At 31.9% G+C, this 15,572-nt stretch overlaps 1 long non-coding RNA gene across 3 annotated transcripts in view; it reads right to left on the bottom strand.

Annotated features, from left to right (window-relative positions):
* Positions 1 to 15,572, bottom strand: part of LOC101711282 (uncharacterized) — an 82,805-nt gene that overhangs the window by 43,473 nt on the left and 23,760 nt on the right. Inside the window, exons 2-3 of one of the 3 annotated variants that reach the window (XR_015452330.1) lie at positions 6,265 to 6,353; positions 1,472 to 1,642 (exon numbers count right to left, since the gene is read on the bottom strand). This is a non-coding gene — a long non-coding RNA (uncharacterized LOC101711282). Of the gene's footprint in view, positions 1 to 1,471; positions 1,744 to 6,264; positions 6,354 to 15,572 lie in introns of all 3 variants that reach the window. The other 2 variants (XR_205305.3, XR_015452329.1) reach the window with 2 other exon arrangements.

Genomic DNA, 15,572 nt, shown 5'->3' with positions numbered 1-15,572 from the left:
TATCTGTTATTCTATCTTCAGAGTCCCTTAATCTGCTCTGCATGCTTTCAATGGAGTTTTTAATCTCCTGAGTATCTGTTTGAATCTGTTCCATGGATTCCATTTCTTTATGTTGGGCAATCGTGGTTTCCATTTCTTTCTTATGCTGGGTATTCTTGGCTTTCAGCCTTTTTCTGAGCTCATCTATTTTTTTTTAATCTGTTTCTGTTCTAGAGCCTCTAATCATGTCTTTCACTCTGCTCACCATCTCTGTATTTGTCTGGGAAATTATTTCTGCTTTGAATTCTTCTAGAGCCTCATTCATCTGTTTTGTTACTTCCTGTGCTATCAGTTCAGGGTCCAGGTTGTTGATTATCAGACTTTTCCACCTTTTTTTCCCCAGAATTTGCCTTTTGTGGGGTGGAAGTCTGAGTTTGTGCCCTACTTAAAGGTTTTATCATTTTTATTTTTGGTACTGTCCTTGGTTTAGTTCCTGGGTTGATACCTTAAAGTTGCTTATTGTATGTATATTTGTTGATGTATTTAGAACTTTTATGGAATGATTGCTTCTCAGAGGTGTCTTCCAGATATAGCTGGTCCTTAGCTTTTGAGTCTCTAATGGCTCTGAGGCTGTCTCATTGTCATTATACCAGGAAGGACAACTGATTAGATCAATCACAACACCTTACCCCAAGTGATATAATCAGCAACACAATAACATCAAGTACCTCTTAGAAAATGATAATTTGTGTAGTTATTAATCTATCACCTTTAACTCTGAATTAAATCAAAATTAAGGACCAACTGAACATATGTTTATAGTGAATAAGCTCTTCAATATAGCAACTTTACCCTTCAGGATGGGTTGTTATAAATATTTGGGGAGGGAGGAATAGGTAAGTAGAAGGATAGAGGATGGATAGCAGTGAGGCTAGAGGTCCCAGGCAAGAGAAGAAATGAGAAGAAAAGAAAGAAAAAGAAGAAATAAGAATTAGGGGCCGAACAGGAACACAAAGGGAGATGAAGAACAATGGGTGACAGCAAAGGAGTGGTGCAGAGAGAGAGAGAGAGAGAGAGAGAGAGAGAGAGAGAGAGAGAGAGAGAGAGAGAGAGAGAGAGAAAAGAGAGATACAAGAAAAATAAAAATTTTAAAAGAGTAGCAAAGAAGAAAAAAAATTAAAAATAAGAGAAAAAAATAGTGGTAATTTTGAAAATAACAAATAAAATATAAAAATGAAGGGCCTCCTTTAAGGTATGTCTCTGCTGTCACAACAGACAATGTGGGCAGCAGTGTGCGGTTATAAGGCAATGAGTCTCAGTAAGCCAGTTGCAGACTCATGAGATTCAGGCAGATTTCTGGCTGCAAGTCCCAAGTTGAGCTCCTTGTCCTCCTGCAGAGTTGAACTCTGCAAGGTTCTACTGCAGATTCCAGCTGCCCTTCCCCTGAAGATAGTCCAGGTTCCAATGGGAGGTGATGATCCCTCCAACTTACCAAGCATGGTGGTCTGGTGTGCATTTATTGCAGAGATTCTCCTCACTTTTCCAGTGGGCTTCACCTGGGAGCCTTAGAGAGGCCCTTTCTGTTGTTCACTTCTACAGCTCAGGACAATTGGCGTTTAGGTCCCCCTGTGCCTCTGTAGTATGGATCCAAGTAGCTGTATAGCTAAGAGGGAGTGTGGGGGCTGTTGTTGCAGGCGCCAACTGGTGGCTGGTGGGCATGCCGGGGCGGGGGTCCTCACCAGCCCAGCACCAGTTTTTTTGTAACTAAAAAATGGTGAAAGTGGCAGAACACAATTTAGAAACTTTTGTAAGGATTAAGTTAATAATTTAAGTGGTAGGACATAGGGGAATACTTACCACACGGATTTTCCTCAATCAATGTCAGTTGAATATGAATTTGAAATTGTACGTGAAAGTATCCTTACCAAATGCACAACAAGCTGCTAGGCACTTTGAGGCACTTTTTCAGTCAACATGATGAAAACCTTGTCTATAGATTACATTGTCCTAGCAACATCTTATTAGATTTCAGTGCTTCAGTAATGTTAAGCACCCATCATTACACTTGCCAGTCTTACCTGTCAGTTTGGGATCTGGCAGTACTGGGAAAGACTTGACAATGTAGGAGCCAGTGGCTGAAAGATCTCTAAAAGAACCCCAAGCTTAGGCTCTTCAGTTAGTGTGAGCAAAATACAGTCCAGGAATCTTGTACAATTTGCCCAGTGGTTCGGTTTTCACTGCTAGTGTACTAGAAATCAGTTTCATCACGAATGTAGAACTGTCTTCATGATTTTGATCTGTGACAATCATGTGGACAGCAGTTTTGTAGCCAGATTCACTATTTAAGCAGAGCAGGGAGAGGTGTGTTGTGAGGCTGTATCCGGGAGAAGTTCAGGACATCTAGATATTTTATTCTTAGTTCAATCACTGATTAATAGAATCACAAAGTTCTATATTGTTTATTCTTTATATAACAAGTCTGTGGAAAGGGTACAAAATGCCAATTTTAACTTTAAATATCTTTTAATATTAAATTTTTCAAATGTAAGTAGACATTTTTACCTCCAAATTTCCTAAAACACTGCTAGGTATTTGTAGCCCTGCCAAAACCACCTTTACAAGATGAGTTATTTGGAACATAGTTCATTTATCTTTCAAAAATAGAACGTGAAATGACTACTGGGGTTTGGATTTGGATATCTTTCCAGGAAAATTAGGTACTCTAATCCTGATCATTAAGCCATCCCTAATAGCTCTTGGCTTGATTTCTATGGCACTACTATGTTTTTTCAACATTTAACTTATCGGCTAAACTGCTGCTACTGGAGGTGGAGAGAGTGAACACATTAGTGGAGTACCAAGAATAATTTTTATATTAAACTCATTTTTAAAGAAGTGTGTACACGTGACAATTTATACTCAAGAAATTGTAATCTACTATATTTTCATGGTGTTTTTCTTTTTTTTTTTGGACTGGGAATCGAACTCGGGTCCTTGTGCTTGCACAGCAGGCGACGAAACCACTGAGCTAAATCCCTGGCCCCTCATGGTGTTTTACTTAAAGAGAAATGTTTCTTGTGAGCTCATTTCATTCTTTCCAGTACTTCTCTTTTGGTGCCAAGGATATTGATGTCTACTAACTAGTAAGGTAAACGGCAGTATAAATATTTGAGATATTCTCAAAGGCAGAAATTGTTTTTTTTTTTTCTTTTTTTCAGATATAAAGATGACAATCAGTTCTTGGGAGAAACTGGCTATTAACTACCTGCTGAGTTTATTTGCACATGTCCTTCTCTTTATATTCAGGCATTTAAAATTAATTTGTTGCTAGATTACTTTTTTGTATATATTATTATATTGAATAATATTAGGTTTTTGAGGGAAAAAAGAGGGCAATTCTAAAGCATTATTTTAGGTCATTCAGTCTCTAATCTTTTCTATTGGCTTTTTTGCATGTAAAGTGTCTTTTTATTAAGTTATGGAAATTGGAATCCATCTCCTGGTTTCTAAAAACAGTTATTTTTGTCTGTGTACCAAAGGTGTTTATTCCTTCTCCTCTTTCTATTATAATGTCTTTTCATACGATTGTATTAAATGTTCTGCTCCCTGAGTGAAAATGTCTGTTTTGCTGTTCTTGCTTTTACCTTTGTATTTTTCATTTTCTTGAGTACTTATGCTTTGGTTAAGTCTCCTTTGATTTATCCTTCCTAATAAATTTTTCCAGCTTACCTCTTTGAAATTGGCTCTATTACTAATGATAATATGTAGCATATCAATAAACATATACCGTATCATAATCATCTTCATCTTTCAATTTTTCAAATATGCATCTTTTTGCAATTTTGTATTGTAAAATACTTTTTAGGAAATTCTGAATATTGGTAAATGCACGAATGCCAATAGGTCCTTTTTCCATCTGCCCATTCTTGTATCTGTCTGTATTTAGAGGCAAGATCTTTTATGTTTGACATCCAAGACTATGAAGTAAGTGGAGCCATTATTGTTTTCTTTTTGTTATGATAATATTTCCTCTGGTAGAATTAAGGAAGCAATGTGATTGTAAAAGCTACCCTTGATTTTGTTACATCTTGCTATTACCCTGATGTAAGCACTTACTCCACTACGGTAAGCTACTGAAACAGATTTCTTAGTAATTGCTTTTTATCCATTTCAGGTTCAGTTTATTCTACTTAGGGCTATTAAATTAATTTTCTGACAACATTAATTTGGACAAACGTTTTGTCTGGTTCAGTCTTCATTGACTCTACATTGCTTGGAAAGAAATATTCAAAATACTTAAAGTTGGCATTCAAAATCTTGGAAAACGAAGCCACAACCTAGTGTTCCAATATTATCCTTCAAGATACTGAAGTGTGAAAAGTGCTGGTTCTATAGACTACTATCTTATGAACTTGGGCCAATTATTCCCTTCTCTAATCCTCAGTATCCTCAGAGCTAAATTGAAGAAAATAAGGGCACTGATCTCATACTCTTATTTGATTATATTAAATGTCATAATACATGCAAAGTTTCTGGACGAGAATACAGACAAAAAGTGCTCAATAAAACTTAGTTTTAAAACATTTTTATTATGTATTTGGCTCATGACTTCTCCTTCATATTATATACCTCTCATTCCTAATTATCCCACATGAACAAAAACATTTCTGTTGCATATCATCATAATTCTTTCCTCCTATAAATTTTGTATATTATAAATCTGTGTGAATTACCTGATGGCTAATACTATATTTTATTTAATTACTAGTATAATTAGATAGGTATATTGAGCCACCAATAGATGTCGAGCATCTGTTATGTTTAACATGCCAGGGTAGATATATATTTCAGATTCAGCTCATTCTATGTACAATTTATTCCTATAGTCAAGGCTTTATTGCTTGTAGAAAAAGTAGATACATAGAGCCTTAAATGCTCAATTAATGCTTCCATTTCATGATAATGTTTACAAAACTGGACAAGAAAATCTGCAAAAGAGTATATAGCAAAAATACCTTGCATTTATTTTTATTCCTCTGAATATTGTTTGTAACTATCTTGAGGTTGGAGGACAATAATTAAATATGATTAAAGTTTTGTTTAAAAAGTATGTGTGTACATTTAGATATCTCTAGGTAAAAGAAACAAATATATACTAAATAGAAAATGATAATTACCCTGAGAATAGTGAAGTGAGAAAGGGAGTATCAAGAAGATAGAAATGCTTACTTCTAATTTTTATAATTCTGATAAAAAGAGATGGAATTAGGTTTGAATTAAAACTTATATAATTCTTTTAAAATGAAAACTATGTGGGCATGTGATTATAGAAAGGTCTCTGCATAGTAATAAAAAGTTTTAGAAACAACACTCAAGACTTCTCATGTTAGTTTCAGTGCATTAAGAGCTTGAAAGTGATTATTCCTAAATTCATACTAAGAAAAAAACTTGAACAGACTGATAAGCAATGACTTTTCTGGGATCCCTCAGAGAATTTCAGTCATAGGACAAACCACCATCCTAAAAACTAGAGACAGATACATACAAAGAATTAAGGTTCATGTTAATCCATTTCTTATTGCTGTTACAAAATAAGTGTGATTGGATATCATGATAGAGGAAAAAGGTTTATTTAGCTTATAGTTCTAAAGATTTAAGAGTATGCTGCAATGTCTCTTTCAGAAAGTGACAAGAACAATGGGATAAATATACTCGAAGTGAGGGGAGCATTCTGAGGGGGTATAATGACAATGCAATTTTACAACAATACATTTTTCAAAACTTAAATATTCACTGTATATTTAGATCATATGTACTATTATTGTACTTCTTTATTATTACTATACCTAGTAATATGTTGCAATTGCAGAAACCAGACATTCTTTAAAGAAACTAAAGTACCTTACCTATACAGGAGAAGTATAAGAATTATATAGGATATCTCTTCAGGAACCATATAATAAATAAGATAGAGCTGTGAAATGACTATGTGCAAAGCAAGGGAAAAATAAACATGTCAGTAATATTAAGAGACAGGAGAAAGGAATTGGCAATATTTGACTATTGATACTGGGTATTGATATTGTCACTAATGGGAAGCAGAATATAGTTGCTTGAAAGTATATTTGTATTAGTAGCAAAAGTCCATTCTAAATCCTAGGACAACTAAAGGATATATGCTAATAAATATAATCACTTTAAAACGAATGATCTAAATATATGATTTGAAAAATAGAGGCTGTCAGAGTGTGCTAAAAGAAAAAAACCAGATGTGGCAGCACATACCCATAATTCCAGTATTCTGGGAAGCTGAGTTAGGAGAATCACAGTTTTTATCTCAGCCTAGGAAATTTAGTGATGTAGTGAGAAAATGTCTACAAATAAAAAATAAATTACCAAAATAAATTAAAACAATAAATCACTCCCCAATACTGCAAAATAAATTTTAAAAAGTATAAATACATAGTTAAAAGACAATAAACAAGATCCAACTATATTCTATAATAAACTCACATTAAATATAAAGATATATAGACTAAAAGTAAAAGGATGTATAAAATATACTGTAGTGACACTAATGAAACAAAATTAAGTGAATACATTAATTTTAGATAAAGTGGACTTAAGAAAAAATGAAAATTACAAATAAAAGAGATACCATATTAATGATAAATGGGTGAGTTCTCCAAGATTCCTTAATAATCCTTAACCTGTATGCACATAATTAATACCAGAGCATCTAATTACATAAGGAGAAAACTGATGGCATTGTGAGGAAAAATACAAACCCTTATGTTTAGAGACTTCAGCACACCTCTATCCCTTGTAGATCCAAGAGGGAGAAAATCAATTTCAAGTACACAGTTCAACTGAATAGCATCATCAGTAAACTGGATCAAATTCTAATTACAGAAGAGTTAATCTAATAATAGAAAAATTCATATTTTTCTGAAGCTCACATAGAAAGTTCATCACGATATAGTTTGGGCTGTAAGACCCATTTAACCAAATATAAAATACAAATTTTGTGTTGAGAACATTCTGCTTTAGGAATTAAACTGAAAATCAATAACAGAAAGATAGCTGAGAAATCTTCAAATATTTGAAGATTATACAAGATACTTTAAACAACAAATGAGTTAAAGGGTAAGTCTCAAAAGAAATTTAAAAATATTTTGAAGTAATGAAAATGCAACATAAAAGATTAGAAATATAGGAAAAGTGGTATTTGAAAAGAAAATTATAGTATTGATGCAATTAGGAAAGGAAGAAATGACATACAAACTGGAAAGAAAAAATGAAACTAGAGATGACATAATCATGTATATAAAAATTTCAAAGTAGCTATAAAACAAACTTTTATAACATGAAAATGTTTATAGTGGGTAACAGGATGAAAGATCACTGGAGAAAATGTTTGGACCCCCCTAAACTAAGTGCTCTTAAACTTAACACCTAAAGTGCAATCCTTAAAAAGAAAAAAAAAATAATGCTATAGGACTTTGTCAAATTTACAAGCTTCGTTTTGAGGAAATCCTTGTGAATAGGATGAAAGTGTGAGTTACAGAATAAGATCAAATATTTGGAAGCCATATATCTGACAAGGAAATTGTTTCTAGAATATATAAAAAAAGTCAAAATCCAACAGTAGAATAGACTATAAAAAAGACAAACATAAAATAATTTTACTAGAGACTATATATAGATGAAATGTCCACAATAACCTTAACCATGAAAGAAATGAAAATTCAACAATAAATTATCATGGAATACTTATATTAACTGAAATAAAAATAGGTACAATATTAACACTAACAAAGATACAAAGAAACTGGATCATTGATACATACTGCTGGGACCACTAAGACACTTGTTAATGAAAGTAAATATGCAATTGCCTTCATGTTGGCAGTTGATCCTTAATCTGTATCACAGAGAAATTAGATCTATGTTCAGACAAAAACTAATATATAGATATTTATAGAAGCTTTACTAATAATAGCCCCAAACCAGAAACACTCTAGATACACTGCAAAATGTGAATGGTTGAATGAGCTAAAATATTTCCATGTGAATGAACCACATTTATCAATAAAGTAATCTATTAATACACACATCCAACAACATGATGCATGTCTAGTGAATTGGGCTGAGTAAAATAAAAGCTAATGTCAAAAGTTATGTACTGTGAGTATATATTCCCAAAACTTCATAAGTAAATGATAGATCAGTGGTTGTCAGCCTTTAAAGATGGGTGGAAGGTGGGAGGAAGGAGATTGGATGTGGTTAAAAAAGGACACTAGGAAGGATTCTTGTGGGGATGCAACTATTCAATATCATAGTATATATAGGAAGTTGCATGTGAAGTATAAAGTCGTATAGAAGTAAATATACACATACTCATGAGTACATGTAAAATGTGGATGTCATGTAGCTTTATCAGAGTCAATATCTTTGTTGAAATATAGCACTAAATGTCTGCAAGAGGACATTATCATTAGATGAATCTGCCCAAAGGGTTTAAGGGACTTCTTTGTATTTGATACAACCGCATTTGACTCTAAATTATCTCAATGAAAATTTAAATGAAAAGCATAAACACATATTTAGTTGTTTTTTTTATATTCTACTTTACACTTATGTTGCTATAAATGTTTTCAAATATCTTTTCCAATTTCCTTACCATATCAATTATTGTGACGATTATTGTCTTTATTTTATAAAACAGAATGGAGATCATCTCTTTCAAAAATCCTGAGATAATTCCTATTGTGATACATTTGTGATATTCAATTTTTTAATGGAAAAGAGTGGTTGTTCCTGGTCCTCTGCTTTCTGTATTGTCTAAAATTTTTTCAATGACAGGTCATAGCCCATAAAATGGATTTTAAAAATCCCCTAAATTTTGCTCTGTGTAATTTAATTTTCACAATTTTGAAATTTCAAAGATTTCTATTAAAGTTTTTTAAATATTTTTAAGGGAACAGTGCAAAAGTATTTGTGTACACGCTTTAAAACCATTGTAAAGATTTCATCAGGTTAAGACTTCTTTTTCTAGTTTAAAATTTGTTAAAATAGTAAGAATTGAAATTAGTTAAGTACTTGCTTGAATCTGATAGTATATTCATATTATTAGACATTTTCAGGTAAAATAGTAAATTTCATAGATTTTTTCAAAGATTTAGATCACCCCTGCATTTCCAGAGCAAATCCCCTTGTTAGGATGCATTATCCTCTTAATACATTCTGCATGTGGTTTGAGAGATACTGCTGTGATTTTTCTTCATTTTAATGTTTTCATGCTTTAAAAGCAAGGTTTTGCTGGTCTCATAAAAATTTAAAACACCTACTGTCTTTGTATATTTTGGAAGAATTTATAAACAGGTTCTTTACTTCTCCCTTAAATATAAGCCACTGGGATAAGAATGTTCTTTGTAATGAGAGATGAAATTCTTCAATACATATTAATATGTTTTATCAGTTTCACTAATATTTTAAAAAGTCTGTACACTTGATCTGTTATATGAAAATTATTAACAATGCTCTTTATGATATCCTCATATTATTTTTCTGTTTTTTCTAGTATCTGTAGTTATTCTTCCTGTTTTTAATTCCTGTGAACTGAAATTTGGGTTTCCTCTTGTTTAGTATCCCTAGGTGTGTACCATTTTAAAATATTCAAATAATCAAATTTAAACTTTAAAATTTTATGTGCTATGCATTATTTTCTCTTTTTTATTTTTATTACTTTTTAAATGAGTTCTTAGATTCTATTTGCAGGTTTTTTGGTGTTCTTGAGATGAAAGCCTAACCTTTGATTTCAAGTAACTTCTTTTATGTTAATATGCTACTTTTCTTTTTTTTAATGTTTGTATAAGCTTTTCCTCTTTTGTTGCAATCTTCAGAATGGGAATTTATGTTTTTCAGGATTTTTAGCAAATATCTAGTTATTTTCTCTTTACTTCTACCTCACATTTTTCTAAAGGCCAAAATTAGATTTAATGCAGAAATTCTTCAGGCTGTGTTGTTTTGTTATTTTTAATTCTGATGTTGTAGTTGTGTATTTTCTATTGACCCATCTTTATATATTTTGATTTAAAAATATTAAATCGACAATAAAAATTGTATAAATTTACTATGTTCAACATCATAATTTGATATATTTATACATTGTATAATGATTACAATAAACAGTAATTAACATTTCCATCACTATTTATAGTTACCATTGTTTCCTGTGTGTGGTGAAAACATTCTAATTCTGAACTTTTATCAAATGTAAGCAATGAACATAATATCCTTATTTTTATTGCTGTGTGTTGCACATTAGATTCTAGTGTTTATTCACCCTATAACTGAAAACTGTACACTTGGACCACATTATTTATGTGACATCTTTTTAAAAAATTCTTTTCAAATTAAGTTTATTGATACATTTTAGGTATACAATATGATGACATTCATTATTGGGAATTTGTACCTTTACATGATATATCTTGGTTCTTATTTTTTCCCCATTCCCCTACCTTCCCTTCAACACTTCTACCCCTCCCTATTTTACAGACTTTGTTTCCATTTTTTCCTTTTCTCCCATTTTTCCCTTTCCCTTCTTTCCTTTCCTCTACTCCTCCCACTTCCTCCTCCCCTTTTGACCTTTTCTTTCTGTTTCATGTTATCTATTATACATTTTGATTTTTATTTACACTTTCAGTTTCTCATACCAGAGAAACTATTCAGTATTTACATGTGTGTCCTATTTATTTCACTTAAGAGTATGGCCTCAATATGCACCCATTTAGCTACAAATGACTCTAGTTTCTCGTTCTTTATGGCTGAGTAGTACTCCATTTTATAAGAAAAACCACACCTTCTTTATCCAGTCTCCAGTTGACGGGCACTTGGGCTGTTTCCAAGCTTTCGCTATTATGTGACATCTTTCTTTTTATCATTATATACAGCAATGCCTCCTTCTCTGTGGTTTTATTTTCTACAGTTTCAGTTACCCCCAGTCTACTGTGATTGAAAAATATTAATATTAGTATAATATTAGTATAATATTAGTTAAGATATTAACAATAAGTAATAATATAACTGAACAATTATAAAAAAGTATACTGATAAGTTATGTGAATATAGTCTTTCTTGAAGGGTAATACTAATATTAATATTAGAAACTAGAGTCATTACTCAATAAACAAAGTGTAAAGGATTTCATTACTATAAGATCTGCCTTACAAGAAAGAGTTCTTCATGGTGAAGAAAAGAACATGAAGTAACTACATGTACACACATGATAGAATAACACTCATTTATAAAAGTAAGTATACCATCATATTCAGAATATTCTGCAACTACGATGCTGGTATATCAATCATCTCTAACTCTAGCATAAAATACAGAAGATAAATTATTAAGTTAACTATATTTATAATAACTTATTAGTGCTGCAGATTATAAAATATGTGAAGTGTGATAATAATAACATGAAGTATATTTACTTGGGAGAAATAAAAGAGGGGTTGTTGTTTATAACTGAGGTTATTCTCAGCTTAAATTAGGATATTGTAACTGTAGGATGTTTTATGTAAGTCTATGGTAACTACAAAGAAAAAACCCACTAGTACATACCAAAAAAAAGATAAAAGTGAAAGAAAGTAAAGCATGACATACAAAAAAATGAAAAATCACAATGGAAAAAATAGGAAGAAAGAAGCAAGTATAAAATATTTGGAAAACAAAAAAAAATGTTAAGGGGAAGTCTTTGCTTAGTAATTAGGGTGTAGCTTTCAGTTTAATAATCCCGTTCCATTCCATTTAGCCATTAATGTAACCAAACATTAAATTGTGTAATTTGGGCTTCATATTTTAAAATATCTGCTGTGTCCATTTAATGTTTTACATATTTCATTTCTCATGTGATATGTTCGTTTTTCAACAATTTTCTATTTTTTTTTTACATTTTCTAGTTATTTTCTCTTTTATCAAAACTGTGGAAAACTGCACATCCATCAACTGTCAGCAGTCTCTTTGAGTTACAAGCCATATTTTCTCTGTGTTGCCTATCTAGTAGTCATTGGGCATGTTATGCACAATGTTGAGATAATGTAAATTTTCACCCAAACAATTTTCCTCTCATCTTTTTTGCAAGTGGCACAGAAACAGTCATTTTAATCAAATTAGAAATAAAACTTGGTATGGACTTAGCTATTTTAAGATTAACACTTCCTTTAGTAAGCACATATCTTAATCTTCCTATTTGATTGAATTGGTTCCCCATTTTCTCAGCATCCAAATACAGTGATACATTGAGCTTTTTCCTTTGATATTTTAGTTCATCTCACAAGCCTTATGAACTTAAAATTATGTTAATGGTTTCAAAAGGTAATAACTTCAATGATGTCTTTTTTCCTATGCTTTATAATATTATCAGTGCTTTTACTCTGTCTTTTAGCAGCTTTTCTTTTCGATACCCTAACTTATGGTAGAGACTATAAGTCAGATGATATTTAACAGGACAAGGCTTGCATTTGAATCCTTTTAAGTTTCCAATTTGTCCCACTAATACCTCACAAAGAGGAAAATTCTATTATGTATTCTTGCACTAAATAGTGGGATTGAGGAAAACAGTCTTTCTGTATGAGAAAGGCTAATTCTTTGTCCATGGCAAGAATTAGCAAATAAACAAGCAAATAAAACAAGGAAACTGATATAGATTGTCAACTTGTTTCCAAAAGCCCTATTGTCTATAAAATTTGATTTTATCTATTCTTTGTTCTTCAACATCACTTGGATGTCTTTAAAAATGTATTTTAAAAGATTTTTCCAAGCTTTCTTCCTTGTTGAGGTGTGAACATTAACCTTCCATGACCAGTTTAATTGTTTCCCCAAAGCAAAATCCTTTCCTTGGGTTTTGGGACTGGGCAAAATTGTGTATTTTCTTCATAATGAAAGTAATAGAAAATCTAATGGTTTGATTATTATGCCATTTTGCATCTTACAGTCTGTTAAAGGCAGTTTTTCAAAAAATTTTTTGTGAAAAATACATGTTATATAGAAAAGAGCAGAATAAATCAAAATTTCTAAGAGGCTTTTGAAAAAATATCACATAAAACAGCCTAGTACTTGTGTATTTATGGAATAAAATTCATCATCAATTAAACCTTCTAGAACTGGTGTCTTTGAGAGCATTAAAATTTCTTTTAACCGGCCGGGGATTTAGCTCAGAGGTTTCGCTGCCTGGTGCGCAAGCGCAAAGACCCGAGTTTGATCCCCGGTACCAAAAAAAAAAAAAGAAAAAAAACATTTCTTTTAAGGCCATAATAAAGCCAGTAATAAGTATTATTATTTATGAGAAAATGAATATAGACTCTATTAACACATTTTCTAAATGTATCAGTAGATGGAAAACAGTTTATAGAGTTATTTGACTCATTTAATTTGCTTATAACATATTTACATTACTGTGCTGTGCTTTTAATTAAAATTTATTGAATTGAAAAAAATCTCTGAAATTTCTATTGTTTTTATAATGACTAAAATGGATATTTTGAAATTAGTTTTTAAATGAAATTAATTTTATGTACATCACTATGTACATAAATAATAAGATAATTTATAGATAAATAAACATGTAATTGATCCCATGTCACAGTTTTGAGGGACAAAAGGGTACAGAGATAGAGGGACATATCTGGGGAATCACTGCTGTATAAGAAGGTCTCCAGATTATTCTTAAAACCTATCTGTTTGGGGGCTGGGGGTTTAGCTCAGTGGCACTGCACCTGCCTCACAAGCTCAAGGTCCTGAGTTTGATACGCAATACCAAAAAAAAATTAAAAATACATGTTTGGGCACTGCAGGTCATGAATTCCAGTATAATAAATAACTGGCAATACACCCTGAATATATAGATCAGTTGATGGCAGATTATATGTTTTGAACTTTTATTTCCTAACTATTTCATTAACTACTATTGGTATACACTCCTGTTTTTCTTTTCTTTTTTCTCTCTTTTAGTATTAAATCTGCCTGGTGTCAATCTCTATTCTTTTTATGTTTGCCATTCTCAAACGAATCTCTTAAATTTCTGTGTAAGAGTGAACTTAAAAATGTTCACAATCCTGTTTAAAAATTTTTCCAATCAGAATCCAATAGCCAGCCAAGGCCTTTATTTAAAAAAAAAATATATAAAAACAAGAGTGAGCCTCATGTTAATAAATTCATAGTTTTTGTAGGATTGTATATCTTTTCCTTCCCTCTTCTCTCAGATTTATTTTGTTCAAATGTTATCCCTCCTGACTTTACTCATATCAGGAGAACTTGTTTGCAGACTGAAGAACTCAGTGAAATTTCAAGGTAGTTATTTCTTTTGATGGAGAGCTACAGAAAGAGAGACAGACAGACAGAGAGAAGCACATTTTGTAAAAAGACATCTCTCTTCTTTAAATTTTCAAAGAATATTATTGCATGGGACAGGAGGAATACTTTCTGCTACTGAAGCACATATTTATTTGATCTGATAATAAATGTAAAATATAATTTTACATAAACATATATACTTGCTAACAGTTGAAGTTGGAAAATGAATTATAGAATACAAAACAAATCCCTAGTAGCCTAACTGTCCTGTGTGTATGAAATTGCGTACTGTGTGAACAGAACTTCTTTAAAAGACTTTTCCTGAATAATATTTCTAACAGTGTAAGGAACCAAGACCTTGAAGTAAACCTTTTCATTTTTGAAAGTGCGTTTACTACTTTAAGATTCTGTGTGGAATCCTCTGTGCATTTATACACTGCCTTCTACTTCTTGCCCTGTGTACCTGAGTTCTGACACAGTAGAACATGAGAAACCAGCTTATCCTCCAAAGCTCATTTCTGACGGCTGATAGGGTACAGGTCAGTGCTAGTGTAGACTGCTGAATCTTATTACTTTGCTACCTGTGTGCTGTGTATTGGAACTCGTGTGAAATGCAGTATTTGGAGAGATCAATCCACAGATGTTGATTAAACACCCATGATGAGCTCCACAGAGAAGGATATTAAAGTTGTATCAAGCAAAGACTATGTATGCTCTAAGGATATCAAAATGTAGCCAGTAATAAAACATACAACAAAGAACATACCAATAATATCATAAATAAGTGTATAAAGTCAGCTAAAGTTGGAAGATAACAGCTGCCATGTATAAAATCAATGCCTGATTAATGTCTAGAATATAACTCATGCTTGCATATCAATAAGTGAAAGGTAAACAGACTCCATCAAAATGTGAAAAGGACAATGAACAGTAATTTGGCCCACTGGCAGTAGTTTGTAGACAACTGAGGTAGAATTTATTTCATTAATACTGATAAAGTCAGTTATGGTTGTAGTGGTAAGAGTTATGCAGTAGAGTTGTTATTGTATATAATTTGAAATCAGACTCAGAATTTTCTTATTTAAGGTGAGAAACTTAGGGGAAATATGAGATAAAAAGATATCAAAGATGACTAAGATTTTAACCTAAGCAGATGAAAGTGTACATTGCCACTCACTGAGCTAGAGAATACTAAAGGAAGATCCCATTTGAAGAAGAAAAGTGGACATTTAGAT

This window comes from Heterocephalus glaber, unplaced genomic scaffold (assembly GCF_053883595.1).
Source record: "Heterocephalus glaber isolate CG9 unplaced genomic scaffold, H.glaber_assembly_v1.0 deba00001444, whole genome shotgun sequence".
Lineage (NCBI taxonomy): Eukaryota > Metazoa > Chordata > Mammalia > Rodentia > Bathyergidae > Heterocephalus > Heterocephalus glaber.
The sequence above is the reverse complement of the archived record's forward strand: the minus strand, read 5'-3'. Positions and strand labels throughout refer to the sequence as shown.